We start from the raw sequence: 13,510 nt of genomic DNA, 5'->3' as shown, positions 1-13,510 counted from the left end.
TACAGTATTTTAAGGGTACGCTCGGTGCAATGCAGCATTAGCAGCATTTTTTTGCAACAAATGTAAAAAATACGCTTGATAGCATTGCCTTATACCAAGTTTATCAACAGAGTTCCACGCTTGTGTTCTGTGCAATGCCAAAGATCATGCCACAATTGCCTTCAAGGTATACCAGTAAACAGTTATTATTTTAATAAATCTTCGATTTCGCTCTCGTGCGTGACACGCTTATAACTCGGATAGCATGCGTAATCAAGTTCAACAGATCGAGATATAAACAGCCGAGCAAATAGAAAGGTATGTAGTTGTCAATATCGCTGACCATAGCGAACCGAAAAGGTGAAGTATCCTGTCGCATAAGATCTTTTCCAGCAAAGTTAGTGTAGTTCACTGCAGGAAGGAGTGTTATTCGAGGGGGGCAAATTCGTTCAGGGCAACTATGCAGCCACGTAGAACGGCGCTCTTTGACATTAATTTTTCCCACACGGCAAACGAGATTCCCAGAGTAGCTCACCAGTAACGTTCGATTGATGGTGAGCTACTCTCTTCTAACATCTGCATGCAGTGGCGTAGCCAGGGCGTGGCACACCGGGCCCGTGCCCCCCCCCCCCCAAAAAAAAAATGTCTGCTTACGCCCCTGTCTGCATGGCGCGTTTAAAAAAGCGACGAAGTACTTCTGGGGACCGTGGTACTGCTAAATGTCCGGGCACGCTCTGCATTGAACGCGCCTGCACCCAAAGCGCTTGGAAGGGATATGGAGGCGAGAGGTCACGTGATGCGAGTAAGCCAATCGCATCGGCGGCGGCGCGCGGAAAACAGATGCGATACTCTGAAATTTTTCCAGTGACTCTACGAGGTGATCCCGGACGGCACTGCGAGCTCTCAAAGGCGCCGTGCACGATCTGAAGTTGTCCATGTCGTGCGCCATAAGCCGTTTTATGCGCGTTAGCGAACCTTAGGAGTGTACCTTTTGCTTTATTATTGTAATTTTGCTTGTTGTAATTTATTTGTGTATGCACTTGTTTTTCTATGTTCTGTCACATGTCACAAGCATCGGGACGATGCTTCTTCAGAGGGGGGCAATGCCACGCCCGCTCCATGTTTTATTTTGATGTATTCGGGTTTTACCAGCAAAGACTGTCAGCAACGCTCAGCGCAAACCGCACCCATTGTTCGAGAAGCTTCGCGATTATTGTAGATCATTTTGTTAAGATTGCGTGCAAGACGCGAACTCTCGAGCTTATTCTAGACCTTGCGCAACAACCAGCGATAACGCTGGAATATTCGACGTCACATCTATAAATGCCGACGCGCTTCTCCGCTTGTCAGTTGATCGACGGTCGACGCTCTGTTCGCCGCTATCAGCGTATTGCTGTAATTTGACTTTCAGTTTGCCGGCCACAAGTTCGGCCAAATAAAGTTTCATCTTGAACGCGCCGACTGCTGTCTTCGTGGACGTCACGACCCCGTGACAATATGCACTGATTTTCATTATCCTCACTTTAACTTGTTTGCAGCAATAAATTCCTCAAATACAGGTATTTTGTGCGATTTGCCACGTTTGTGATTTTTTTCTTCGAAAGTGCTTCGACAAGCAAGGAAAATAATAACTTGTTCTTTGAGGGGAATAAATATTGTGACCGAGAAGGGCAGTTTTTTCCCTAGGCGCGCTCAAAATTCAGGAATCGCGAAATTGGCGGAAAAGTGTTTTCTTGCGGCCAAATTTGTATATTATTTTTCAGGCGAAAAATTTTTTTTTCGCGAAACTAACTTCGAAACCATTGTTCTGGGTGTAATGCCTAGACCTACAACAAATTAAATCAAAATCTGGAATGGTGACCGGGACCTCGTGCTCGATCTTATCTGGACACACCAAGCTACATTTAGGTCTCGTGCGGCCTCGTGTGCCGTCTCTTGAAAAAAAAACTAAGAGAGCACGGAAAACACGGACGACAAAAAGTCACACATAGGCGCTGTGTGACTTTTTGTCGTCCGTGTTTTTCGTGTGCTTTTAGAGCGTGTTGCCTTCAGTGGTGTACAGGCGTGGTGTTTTGAGTTGCGTGGTGTCTTGAACTTCAGTGGTGTCTTGAGTTGCGTCATCCACTTTCTAGGGATGCGTCCGCGTTCTTCGCGGGCCGACTGGCCCTCAGCTCTCTGAACAGCCCAGTCCACTAGCTTGAATATCTTTTCCTCGGTCCTGTGCGAGCCTACCGTCATCATTGTGACGTAGTAGTCGCTGCCTAGGTTCACCCCTGTGTTAGGCCACGACGCTCGAGTAATGTTCTTGGTGAAGGCTAGGTCGGGCTTGGTGTCCCTGCAGGTGGGAGTTCCCCGTGTCGTTGTTTGTGTCGGGTCGGTTATGAGCTCGACGCCTGCCTCGACGTTCCTTTCCCATAGATCTTTGCCTTTAGGTGTACTCTGCACGTATTCCCACGTCGCACGTCCGTGCGAGCCCGGACTTCCCCTCGGCAGGATGGGAGTGCGAGCCCGGCCCCTTCGTCACTTACAACGATCTCACCCAGCACTACGGTTAGTCAAGAGAACCATGCCACTACCGCACAAAGCACTCAATAAAGCACAAGTGCAGGCGACTTCAGACCTACCCATGCCCGGCCTTCTTGCACAAAACCTTTTCGGACGCGCACCCTCACAATGCGTGTCGCTTTTGTAAAGATATAGCTAGTCTTGCTCACATGCTCTGGGGTTGCCCCCTGGCACCTGGGCCCAGGACCACCAAGGAAGATTGGGACCGAGCTTTACGCAGCTCGGACCTTGAAGCACAGCTCTGGGCTGTCCATTGGGCCCGCGACGCTACGGAGGGGCAAGGCCTCTCTGTCCCGACGTGGGTGTGGCCCGCTGAGTGCTAATCGCGTGCACCGAAGGATCTCAATAAAGTTATCCATCCATCAGCCACATGCATTATCAACAAAATGCACAAAATAAATTACAGATGTGTAGCGGGTACCTCGCTGATCCGCAAAAAGACGAATAATGGTGTAGTGGAGGCTGTCCTACTTCACAGAAGTCATGATTTAAGGCGAAGTCAATGCCTTGCGGAAAGCCAAAACTTCAAACACAGTTGGCCTTGCCCCAACGCGAAACTGCCTCAAAATTCAAATTAGGCAGTGTCGTAATCGTCGGTGAATTTTTTCACGTACTGCACGTGCGTAGTAATCAATGCTGTTTGGGCACCCCTGCTCTTAACCGATTGAAAAATGCAGCTATTTTCATCACTTCGATGCATTTACAGCACTTAAGGGGACATGGGTCCGGATTTTAAAAAAATTCTTTATCAATTGAGATCAAACTTGCTGAGTTTGTGTGTATTTGTGTGCAGATTTGAAATATGCAATTATTTCTCTAGTATATTTACTCGTTTTTGAAAACATTTTATATTCTTTTGGGAGCAAGAGTTTGCCTACACTGAGGGAGTTACAAAGTAAGTAAGCACATCAGGATGACCTGTGTTGGACCTCTAAGCCTTCCAACTGTGGCGCGGTTAACATCGCCCAAAAACACGTCTTGCAAGATGGACCGCTTTAATGGAACTAGAAAAAAAAATAAGAAGAGGGCGAGCCAGCGCTGCCACGTGAGCACGCGTCAGCTCGTGAGGAGCAGCCATAATGATGATGTTTGGTCATCTGTAGACGAATGACGAAGAAAAGGAAGTCACAACAGTCTCCTGCGCCGACAGATGACGTTAGTTGGTTTCCAACGGGTAAAGTAGCTGTACGGGCCGCTTCACAACGGAGCCGTCGGGCAAGCGTAAAGAGCAGGTCCTGACAATGCTGTCGCGTCCGCTGATCAGTTCCTATATGCGGGCCAAACTCCACAGTTGCCTTGGAAGCTGTTTATCCCCGAGTAGAACTACGTTGCCTTTCTTCAAAGAGTCATTTCTTTTGGCTTGGTTGGATGTAAAGTTCCTGAGTTCATTAAGGTACTCATTATACCAACGAGACCAGAATGCTTGCAAATCATCTTCTCGCTTGCTCCAAAGTTTCTTCAGTGCATCGTTGGTAGACTCGGTGTTGATTTTCAGTTCGTAATGTGGTAGCGTTGTCAGTCTCCTTCCAACGAGAAAATCTGCTGCAGATAGGGGGTACGGTTCATCCACGTCGTTGAACACGTAAGTTAAAGGTCGAGAATTCACCACGGCCTCCCCTTCTGTTAGTAAAGTAACTAACTCTGTCCTACTGACAAGCCGTCGCCCAAGCATCTTCTTCAAGCAGGTTTTTACAGAACGAACGAGTCTCTCGTAGAACCCGCCCCACCAAGGAGCGCTCGCGCAAATGAATTTCCATTACATTTCCATTACAGGATGGCGCTTGTCCTGTGCACTTATTCTTCGCTTGTGTCCGTGTCTCTTTGCGCTACCTGCCTTAACATGAATTTCCATTGGATCTTCGAGGAGGAAAAGAAGGCGAGTACGTCGGGGTGTCTTATCGTTCGCCAAAGCTTCTGTAGGTCCTTGGACGCTTTGACGAATGTTCGTGCGTTGTCGCTGTAGATAGTGTGACAGAGGCCCCGCCGTGATACGAATCTCCGCAGGGCGCAAAGAAAATTCACTGTGGTCAAGTCTTCAACCAGTTCCAAGTGAACAGCTCTTGTCACCGCGCACGTAAAAAGAGCGATGTAGGAGCGCTCGTGGGGATGCCCTTTGATGTATAGTGGCCCCGCAAAGTCAACTCCACTCACGAGGAACGGAGGGGCTTGAGTAGCACGATCCTGAGGCATACAAGGTGAAGATTGCTCAACAGGTTTACTCTGTAGGCGTTGGCAGATGACACACCGTCTTATCGTTTTCTTCACAGACTGTCGTGCTTGAAGAATCCAAAATCGTTCTCGAACTTGAGTCAGAGTGTCTCGAACTCCCCCGTGGAAGACCTTTGCGTGAGCATGATTGATTATCAGCTTACTGAGGTGTGAGTCTTTTGGTAGGAGGATGGGATGGCGAGAACTGTACGAGTCGTCAGCCCTGGGAGCTTTTCCTTGTATCCGAAGAAGCCCGTTTTCGTCTATGAACAGTCTAAAATGCCCAAGTGGACTTTGTAAAGGGAGCGGTTTCTTGCTCGCGACACAGTCTGCTTCTTTACCAAAGTGAGATCTCTGTTCCTCTCGAAGCAAATAGCACTCCGCTTGCTGAATTTCCTCAGCAGACAGCTCCCCAGACCTATCATTTTCCTTCTTCAACCTTTTGGCATAACGGAAGACCCATGCCGTTACTCTTAAAAGTTTGGTGAGGCTGCTGAATCCTTCAATTTCAATCAGCGATGGCAGCAATGGTCTCGTATTAACAGCATGGTACTGACCTTTAGTTCTGTCTCAGCTGCCTCGAGCTTTCCGTTTTCGATGTCAATCCTTCCCCCGTACACAGGCCAGCACGTATCAGACATTGCAAGCCATCTAGGTCCAAACCACCACAACTGCGACTGGCTCAGTTTGAGTGCAGACAAGCCTCGAGTGAGCAAATCGGCGGGGTTTTCTTTTCCAGGACAAAATCGCCATCTGGTATACTCAGTCAAAGTTCTGATTTCTTGCGTCCGGTTCCGCACAAACTCCTTCCAGGTAACGGGATCCTTGTTAATCCAGCAAAGTGTAATCTGGGAATCGGACCAAAAGTTGCTTCACCAATACCAAGGTCGCAATTCTTCACGACGTAGGCGTACATTCGGCTGCAAGCAATGCTGCCATCAATTCCAGCCTCGCTAGAGTGACCGTCTTTAACGGCGCAACTCTGGTCTTTGCCATCAGTAGCATAGTCCGGACGGTGCCACTGTAGTCGGCCGTACGAAGGTAGGCTGCAGCCCCGTATGCCGACTCGCTTGCATCAGAAAAGATGTGGAGTGCTGCCTTTTGGTACGGGCCTTCTCCGCCGGCTGCTAGGAACCTTGGAATACTGAGGTCACTAAGCATGGTTACCTCCTTGCTCCATTTCAGCCAGACAGCAGACAATTTGGGTGGCAATGTCTCATCCCAGTCGAGGTTTTCCTTCCATAGATCTTGTAAGAAGATTTTCGCCCGTACTAAGAAAGGTGAAAGAAACCCCAAAGGGTCGTAGATCCTTGCAACAGCCTGAAGCACAAAGCGTTTTGTAATCCGATGCTCCTGTATGAACTGGAGGATATCCTGGGGCTTGAACGAAAAGGTATCCGTCTTCTTGTTCCAATGAAGTCCCAGTACTTTCAGAGGTCCAGAAGGTGAGCAAAGAGATTTTTCCTGTGAAGTGATTCCTTGTTCGAAGGCGGCAGATACTAGAGGATCGTTGCTGGCCCACTTGCGAATGTTCATGGAAGCTTGCCTGAAGATCTCAATTATTTCTTTGTGCATCTGGATAGCTTCTTCAGCTGTGTCGGCTCCAATCAGAAGATCGTCCATATATATGGAGCTTTGCAATCGTCGAGCTGTCACAGGATAGAGGGTTTCTACGGACCTGAAGTGGTGTTTCAAAGTAGCAGTCAGTAAGAAAGGACTTGAAGTAGCTCCGAAGGGCACTCTAGTCATTCTCCAAACTTCTATTTCCGGCATTGGGCTGTTCACTTGTGGGGAAGTTTTGAACCACAAAAAGCGGAGCGCATCTCTGTCTGGTTCTCTCAGGCCAATCTGTAGGAACGCCTTCTCGACATCGGCATTCATCGCTACCTTGTAGCGTCGGAAACGAAGCAGTAGGGTCACTACGTCAGGATTTAGATTTGGGCCAGCTTCCAGGTTATCATTCAAGGACTTTGAACCAGATTCGTGAGAGGATGCGTCGAATACGATGCGTACCTTCGTAGTAGATCGGTCCTCTCGTATTACAGCTCGATGTGGCATATAATACAGGGGTCCAAGTGGATGCTCTTCTGTTTCCGGTACTCTTTCAGCAGATCCTTCATCGAGGTACAGTCTAATAGTCTCATCGTATCTTTTCAAGAGCTCGCTGTCCTTGTTAAGTTTCTTCATCAAACTATGCAGACGTTTGGTTGCAACTGCATAGTTCTCTGCCAGGTCAACCCTTTCCTTCCACGGTAGCGCGACTTCGTACCGATTGTCTTTCTTCTTGATGTTGTTCTCGAAGTTTTCCAGCACTGAATCGGCGACCTTCGTTTCTTCGTGTTCGGCCTTGATCCCGATACTTTCAAGATCCCAAAACCGAGTCAGAAGTTTCGAGATGTCTTGCTCTGTCACCGTGGCTCGAAGGACTACGACACTGGCACTCTGTATTACGTTGGTTGTAGCAGACAACGGCCCTTGAACAGTCCACCCCTTGTCTCGACAGCTTTCAGCTTTTCGTGCACAGGCTTCACGGTACCAGTTACTAGATCCCAATAATAGTCTGAACCAATAGGACCGCAATCTGTTTGTCTTCAACTCCTTGCAGAGAGAGAGCTTGCGTATCCAATTGCATCTTGTTCATTTCTCTCAAAACGTTTTCTTCTGGTACCGGAATGCATTCACTGCATATTGTGTCCACCACCAGCGCATCGATTGAAATCGGAATTTCCTCTTTCGCAGGGAGAATCGATACTCGCACCCTCTGCATGGTTTTCGCGCGTTTTCACCACCGAACACGCCTACGGTCACGTCTCCTCTTCTATTACTTCGCAGCCAAGTCTTTGGGAAGCTTTCGCGTAATCACATCACATCACATCACTTTATTTCCTTAAAGACCCCTCAAGGGGGTATTACATAAGGGGTGGGTTTACAGTACAGCCAGTTGAAGTTCATTCGGAAATGAAGCTCCGTTGACTTCCGCCATCGAAAAGGACTCGGTAGCGACCAGATGTTTTGGTTCCTGATATGGTGGCCGTCAGAGTCTGCAGCATTACGACTGAGCTTGGCTGCTTGGAGATGAGATTGACCGATGCAGAAAGCACCTTCTCCTTGTCGCTTCTGATCTCTTCCGATGCGCAAACGCATGTTGCGTGCCTTCTCGCACACTTTCCACATTTCAGCCGGCTTCTGCAATCTTTCGCCAAATGGCCCTGCTTTAGAAAACGGAATCATCTTCCAGCTTTGGAAAGCATCTCCTTTTTGAGCGAGAGGCTGATCTCCTTTTTATCACAAACTTCAGCAGAATGCTTTCGGAACGGCAAAACATGCACTTCTGCGGACTACTAGCTGAGCTTTTTAGAGCAGCTGTCGTGGAAACGTCTCGTGGATGGCTGGGCTTTAATCCTCCTTTCTCTGGTGTGCGACGACTTCTGTGTATCTCTTGTTCGGCCACAGCTTCCCGACAAGTCAGTTGAAGGTCGAAGAATTCCAAAAGCATTTGAAGCTCGTTATCTTCTGTATTCGAAGAAGCTGCAGCTGATGATGCCTTGCGCGCCTCATGAAACCTAAGTACCATGTCAGTCGGGAGAACTCTTAACACGATTTCTCGCAGCATGGTGCATTAAGTTGTCGAGTTCGTGACAAGCGCCTTGAGGCTTCGAATATGAACCTGTACTTTGTCGTACAGTTTCCTCAGCTGATGGACGTCTGCTGATGATGACACTGGTTTGAGGTCCAGCAAACCTTGTAGATGATCTTGAACGATGATCTGTTCATCTCCAAAACGCTTCTTTAAAATTTCAATGGCGTCTGCATAGCACTCTTCGGTAGCTTGCAATCCCGATATAGCCGAGGCGGCTGCTCCGGTCACCAGACTGCTCAAGTAGTTGAACTTGTCAGCTGTGCTCAGCTCGCTGTTGTCGTGAACTGCTGATGTAAACTGGGTCCAAAATCGCGGCCACTGTCTGCGGTTCCCGTCAAATTTTAGGAGTTCTAGCTGCGGAAGCTTGCTCTTGCCGGAAGGTAACGGGTAACGTTAGTTAGTAGGGCGTGGGGTTGGAGGCGACAGACATTCATTCAGTTTGACGCGCAGGTTCGCTGTCAGGGTAACAACCTTGTCACGGTATTTTCCAGCGTCTAACGTTTCGCTGTCTAACAGGTCGTCTGGCGTCTCTTCAAAAATCGCCTCATCAACTTTCTCTATCTGTCCGTAAAAGGAGCTGATTCGATCGAGGAGTACACTTACAGTAGCTTTGGTGACCTCTCGATTCTCTCGCAGCAAGTTGCCTTCCGCCTCGGCCAACAGGACATCGAGTTGAGACCGCAGGCTGTTGCGTCGTCTAAGCTGTCGTTCCATTCTGTCGCACGCAGTCGGGGAATCTCGCCGGGAATCTCGCCGCGTCTTCTTAGCTGTCGCGGCTCCGTGCGTCGATGATGTCAGCGGTGTCTAAAGGTCCCGGGTTTCGGCACCATGTGTTGGACCTCTAAGCCTTCCAACTGCGGCGCGGTTAACATCGAGCCAAAAACACGTCTTGCAAGATGAACCGCTTTAATGGAACTAAAAAAAAAGATAAGAAGAGGGCGAGCCAGCGCTGCCGCGTGAGCACGCGTCAGCTCGTGAGGAGCAGCCATAACGATGATGTTTGGTCATCTGTAGACGAATGACGAAGAAAAGGAAGTCACAACAACCTGGAATGAGAGCGGAATGCAAGAAAACATGAATGGATGTTCTAAACACACTTGAACAAATGCTATGGGAAGTTCAACATTTATGAGCGAGCCTAGAACATGCTGGGATTTCAGTCACGGATGTTCAAGGTACCATAACTTTCGTTCAGATACTAGGTTTGGAACACGTATTCTTTTTTTTTTGCACTCAGCTCTCATTCCAGGTCAGTCTGATGTGCTCACTTACTCTGTAACTCTCAGTCTAGGCCATCTATCTATTCTCTCTCTCTCTCTCTCAGTCTAGGCAAACTATAGCTGCCAAAATGGCACATGGAATGGATGATATTTTAAAAACTGCATATTGTACTAAACGAAATGAAGCAAACGAATTGGTAGCATGTTTTTTTCTGCATGAGGGGCCTCTGCGCTCGCAGTCGCTCACAACTGGACACATGTGAGACAGCTTTTCAAATGCCAGAAAGAGCACGGGAACACTGCACTTGGTGGCCATCTTTTTAAGGCGATATGACAGGTAGTGCATGTAAGGCACAACAACCGGTCGTTTATCTTGTTTTGTCCGGTATCTCTCTTCCGTGGGCCGCTTTGACATTACCCCTTTAAGGAAGCCTTCCAGCACAGAGGCAATGATCTGTTGTGGAAAATCCGCCACAATTATGCACTTGTCCGCAATTATGTACTTACTGCACAACTATGCACTTAGTGCGTTGCACTTGCCCTGCAAGTGCGACGCATAAGTTCAATGAGCCACACTCATGCTTGACTTTACATCCTTAATCCTTTGACACGCTATGTACTGTACACCACTTGTTTTTGTTGTATGTGTAATCGACTATGGCTAAGAAAGTCGGATGCATTGAGCTTGGAGGAATTGAGCCCCCGCTTAATAAATTTGTCTTCATTGAACGTCATTTTGCTGTGTACTGTTGCATACTATTTTGCTGAAGGCACTAGCACGTTTCGACGTGCCGCTTCCCGTGAGCCACCTAAAGTATAATTTTTCTGTGCTGAAAATTGACATAACCGAAATGAATTGTTCAACTATATTTGTAGCCTGAGATTTGATTCTATTTATGCAAGAACAAGGCATGAAGGTCTTCAGATAAAGAGAGATTTAATTACAATTAATTGGGACGATTGCTATAAACCACATAAATTAGCACATTATGCCATTATTTTTCTTGCAATAAAATATCAAGTGCCTTGAAATGTTGTATCGATTTGCCGCATTTACAGACGCCCCTTTAGGTGGCGTCTGTAGGGTTAAGAGCCCTCCAGCACAGAGGCGATGTCAGCGTCGTGGCATCGGTTGGGATTGCGAAATCCCAATGGAGCAAAGAATGGAGATTTTTTAGTTTGTCTGTGACTTCTTAATGTTACCCTGTTCCGGATTGCATTTTACCATGTCACCGCTATGCTGTTTAGCGCAGCGCCTCGGGTTTTTTTATCCTCACCATTTTTAGCAAGTTTTAGCTTCCGATATGTAAAACGTTTACGTACGTGCGTGACCTTACATTTACGTGCCAAACAACCAATGATAACAGCATTTATTATACAAAATTTAGTAATATTCCATCACCGCTATGGTGAATCTGTAATAGAGGTTTTTTGCGTGTACGGTATTTCAATATACACAAAATGTAGGAATACTGGGTTACCGTACGATGGTAACCACATCCTGTGATGGCTTTGTGCAACCGCAGTCACAAACACGTTTGTTTTCGCTAGTGTCCATTGAGGGAAAAAAAGGCAACACATTCATAATTACACCACTGCAAGAATTTACACCACAAGCAGAATACACCATGAGGATGTAGATACGGTCACTGACGAAGTCAAGGTGAAAAAGACAGATACGTTTTCACCTTGACTTGGTCAGTGGACCGCATCTACATCCTCATCATGACCCTGACCATTCGAAGTTTCGTCGAACTCTTGACTAGACTGCCCATGTTTTCCTGCAATAACGATTTTGTGCTTACCTGGTTTTTCTCGTCCTGCCAGATGGCACCACCTATCCAGCCTCTTACGTTTACAGCTTCGGTATTCTAGGTCACTATATTTCACAACCAGCTCAACCAACGGTGGTCTTAGTTCGTGCTCAGCTTATTTTGACTCAGTGGCTTGAGTCTGTTTAAAGCGGATATTAGCCAGTAGCCACAAGCGACGAAATTCGCGCGATATGGCGTAAACTAAAATGTATCCGGCGAGTAGTAGTTACGTTCTGTGAAAGCAAATCACGTTGCGTAAAGGTGCACATGTGCAGATTTCTCAAGGATTTGGGTAACACGAGTATACCAACAAGCTAAAAACATCTAATAAAAATCGGGCTACCCGTATTTGAAGCGCATTATTCGCGTGGGCAATTAAGTGTTCTACCACAGAGCCACGCCAGTGCTTGGAACTGCTTTGGAAAGTACATTAGTCATGTCGATCAAGGAGTCATGCTAACATGCAGATGCATGGAATTGGCACCAGGTCATGTGAATTGCATAACAATTGGATGGTTAAAAGCTGATCCTTTTACAAGTGGCTGATTTATAAATCACCATCATCAGCCAATCAATCACAAAGTGTGCAGCTATGTATTGTCGCGTATTGCCTTACAGAGACATGATGGGCACTCTGCAGCTGTAATTTCGTTACGTGACGGGCCCTGGTACAGTTTACAACAGCCAGTGTCACACGTGCAGACGATTGAAGTGCCTACGGAGAAGCGCAGCATGGCAAGCAATGAGAAGCTAGCAAGCGAAACATTGTAACACTCCTGAAAGCGTTCTTCAAGGTTTTCCTCAGTCTTTATTCTGATTTGTTTTTAACTCATGTGCTTTGATTCAATACAGTTGGAAAATAGACTGGCACTGTGGCACACTTTCTGTTCTTGCAGGGGGACAAGCGTATTGATTTTCTTCTCCAATTGAAGCTCAAGCAGGCATCAAGAACTATTCCAGTCACTGGATGTCAGATTCCATTTTTTTTAACAGGTAATTTTGTACACAGAGTAATGAACTGATCAAATTATTGGGAAGGTTTAGCAACAGAGGAGCACCCAAACGTAGTGCTAGTATTTATTGGCTAAGCGTGGAAGTTTTGATTTTGTATGTTGTGCATCCGAGTTTCAAGCTATAAATAATGTTCATGACTCTCACCTTGGCAATAAAAAAAGATGAAATCGTCTAACCTTACCTTCACAATGGAAATTAAATTTACTCTTTACATTCTTTGTTGTCACGGTTAGACAGCATTTGGTCCCCTGACTACAGAACTCGGTGATTGTCTACGTGCTGTCTACCTGTGATAACCAAATGATGCAATGCGCAGACCTAGCATGGGATCATTCAACATTCAGCATGGGAATCATTCAACATGCGCAGACCTAGCATGGAACATTCCATTCAACATTTGTGGGTACAAGGGTCCCGTCAGCATTGCTCACCTTTTGCTCCTGTACCTTTCTTGAAGTTGTATTCAAGATCAGATACACATTCATAATCATATCCTGGACACGGCATGGACAAAATCTAATTTTTTGGGGAACATGACAATGTCACTTTAGGTCACATTTTTAGCAATCACTGTTATCTGGAGTTTGAAAAGGTAGGTAGTGTAGTGCAGTACCAAAAAAAAAAAGGCCTCATCTTCATACAGCAATCGTCATCCGGTTTTCCATCAGCGATGTCTATTAAATTAGTGAAGCACTGGTGGAGTTTAACATTTTTTGTAACTTTTAACAGCGGAGCTGTTTAAGCCGGTCGTCTGCTGAATGCGAAAACTATCGTCATCACGAACTTCTCTGCTGCTTTCGCTCCGAGCGCCGATTTGTCCGGCGGTCAAGATAGAGAGAGAAATAGAGCGAGAGAGAAAAGAAAAAAAAACACAGAAGAAATCATGATCCAGTCGCGTTCTCTTTGTCCTCTTATCTCCTGCTTCCCCCGTCTGCGCAAGCAGGCGTTGGTGATAGCGCGTCACCAGGGACACGAGCAACGGGGTTGTTTGCCCCCCCTCCCCCACCTAGCCATGCGTGGTGCGTGGCTTAGCCATGGGGGAAAAGGCAGGGGTGAGAAGCTGCGCATAT

General features: G+C 47.0%; 1 protein-coding gene across 1 annotated transcript in view; it reads left to right on the top strand.

Annotated features, from left to right (window-relative positions):
• The window catches only part of LOC119378718 (AP-5 complex subunit mu-1), a gene marked incomplete at its 5' end in the record, with an annotated part of 202,112 nt that extends 189,734 nt beyond the window's left edge, over positions 1-12,378 (top strand). The window contains 1 exon segment of the mRNA XM_037647755.2: positions 12,323-12,378.
• Between the last annotated feature and the right edge of the window lie 1,132 nt (positions 12,379-13,510).

The sequence above is a fragment of the Rhipicephalus sanguineus genome, unplaced genomic scaffold (assembly GCF_013339695.2).
Source record: "Rhipicephalus sanguineus isolate Rsan-2018 unplaced genomic scaffold, BIME_Rsan_1.4 Seq941, whole genome shotgun sequence".
Classification (NCBI taxonomy): domain Eukaryota; kingdom Metazoa; phylum Arthropoda; class Arachnida; order Ixodida; family Ixodidae; genus Rhipicephalus; species Rhipicephalus sanguineus.
Note: the sequence above shows the minus strand (reverse complement) of the source record. Positions and strands in the feature narration are given on the sequence as shown.